Below are 2,511 nucleotides of genomic sequence, written 5' to 3'. Positions count from 1 at the left end.
GTAACCGGCATATGTTTTTATAAGTGATGTGGTGTCATGAGATATTGATTGCATGCCACTCATCTTCTATGAGATTGATAAGTCAATAGCTTATCCAGACAGAACAGGTTATTACAGTGAGATGGTAAATGATACTAGCATGCATCCTAGCTGAAGTAGTAACCTAGTAGATGCATACCTTCCTACAGAAACTTTAACCTTGACAGTGGAAACCTTCTAGCTTGATCAGCATTGAAGATAACGGTTATGCTACGGTCGAGCAGGAGTCAGCGGCTTGGCAACCTTTGTTTCTGCCATCCTTATCAGCTTTGCTACCATAATCATCCGCCTCGCTTTCAATGGTCAGCCGGTGAGGGCGGAGTCGCTGAGACAATGATCCGATGTCCCAGGAGAGCACCTCCTTGATCAGATCCTGAAACTCTTCTGCTGAGCCGTAGAATGCCTGCTTTTGCTGAAATAAATTATGTTTGATGAACTTTAGGTCGGAAACTGGATTTACAGTATATGGACCAAAAGAACCAACATTTTGGTAGAGTACACAAAGAAGATAACAAAAATTTCTGAACAACCATAACACTTACTACATGCGACAGCAGTTGGAAAGTAAAGAAATGTAGTGCTAAGAAAAGTGGATAGACTCCACAGCTAATGCACCGTCAACCTACTTGGACAAAATATCCAGCATTAGTAGATGGCAAATAATCCAGGAGTAAGCTGATTGGAACATTGTCATAAGAGGTCCACAAGAACCCCTGCCGCCATCAAGTATATATTGTACCAAATGACAAAAGCACAAAAACTGAACTATTGGCCTATAAACGCATAAGTAAGATACATCTATTGGATTTTCAAGATACTGAGCTTCCTCTAAGTAACATCAAAGTAGAGAAGTTTGTAAGATAAGAAAAAGTTGTAAAACTGCCTAAAAGGTGAAGAATAAATATTTTTCAGTCATGTAGGGATGTTTAGGTAAGAGAAATCATCATCTGAATACAGAAGAGTAGCTATAAACATATACAATCTCGAACACGTACCATCATGTATTTCGACTCATATACAAAATTAGCATGTTCTGAAGAACAAACAGAAAATTAAATGAGCTGTAAAGATAGATCAAGAAGTAATGAACGGAGTAACATGCCACATAGTATGTACCTCTAACCTGGTAACACCCATCACTACGCAGAGTTCCATCCAAACTACTCCCTCCGTTTCAAAATAGATGACTCAACTTTAGTATACAGTTAGTATAAAGTTGGGTCATCTATTTTGGAACGGAGGGAGTACGTAGCAAACTACAAATTCATAAAGACCAGAAATCAAGCTCAACGCCACAAAATACACAAAGACTACCACAGAGCCCTTTAGCAGCAAACATGACCAAAAGACGTCCACTACTCCAGCTTCATCTAGCCTCAGCCAATCGTCGACCCCTGAATCGGTCCTTGGCAGAGACGCAGAAGGTTGACAACATTGTTCTTGAGATTCTCCGCTCCAGCTTTTGGCTCTTCAGCTTGCTCCCACTTCTGCAAGCCTGCCCGATAAAACAAAAGCGAACAAGCGGCAAACACAACCTCAAAAGGGGACTTGATGATCTTTTTTCTCAAAGGTTGCTTTGTTGTGTGACGTCCATATGGCCCGACATACTGCAGCCGAACCCATAGTATAGAACTTCTCCCCACTCAGGAAAAAAACATAGCACCAAAAGTACACAAGGATTTGGGGGCAGCAATGGGTTCCGAAAACAGAACCCACGGTTATCCACACCACCCGAGCAACAGGGCAAGTAAAAAGAACTGTGTTGAGCTGTCTCAACCCGATCGCAAAACGAACAGATTTGTGGTTGAAAAGAACCTATTCTAGTATCACCAAATGGCATGTTTGAGAGCTGACATTTTTTTCTTTTTTGAGATTGGGGAGCTGACATTTATAAGGATCCCTTTTCAGTTTTCACCCATCAATAACACTTGCGACCAAGAGAACCTTATGCAGGCCCAAGATTGGGGAGCTGAAATTTGATATTTATAAATATGTGCGTCTCTTTCGGACTGGCCATATTTGAGAACCTTATGCAGGCCCAAGTTATTTTCACTCTTCTTCTTTTGACCTGTCTCGTGGAGATGAGATGCTCAATCCCTGCACTATCAGAAGAGCCACCGATGTGATCTGCCTCATGTTTCTTCTGATTCTGTTCATCAGTGTCGTCGCTTGCCTCAGGCTCAGGAGGCTTCTTCTCCAGAGGAGCACCTAGCGACGGCAACGAGGAAAACCCAGCCGGGTAGTGCCTACCCGTGACACCTCCCCCGTGTACATCCCCATCCGCATCCGCATCCCCATCCCCGTCCCCGCCGGGGGCTTGCATCCCGCACCCGCAAGCAGCACTTGAGCGGTGAGTCAAAGACGCGCTATGGCAGGCGGCCGGAGCGGCGGCGCGTTGATCTGGTGGAGGCCGGAGTGAGCAGCGCTGGGACAGGTCGTGGCCTCGTGCCGGCAGCGCAGTCTTTTTTTTTT

Source organism: Triticum aestivum, chromosome 7D (genome assembly GCF_018294505.1).
Source record: "Triticum aestivum cultivar Chinese Spring chromosome 7D, IWGSC CS RefSeq v2.1, whole genome shotgun sequence".
Classification (NCBI taxonomy): domain Eukaryota; kingdom Viridiplantae; phylum Streptophyta; class Magnoliopsida; order Poales; family Poaceae; genus Triticum; species Triticum aestivum.
The sequence above is the reverse complement of the archived record's forward strand: the minus strand, read 5'-3'. Positions refer to the sequence as shown.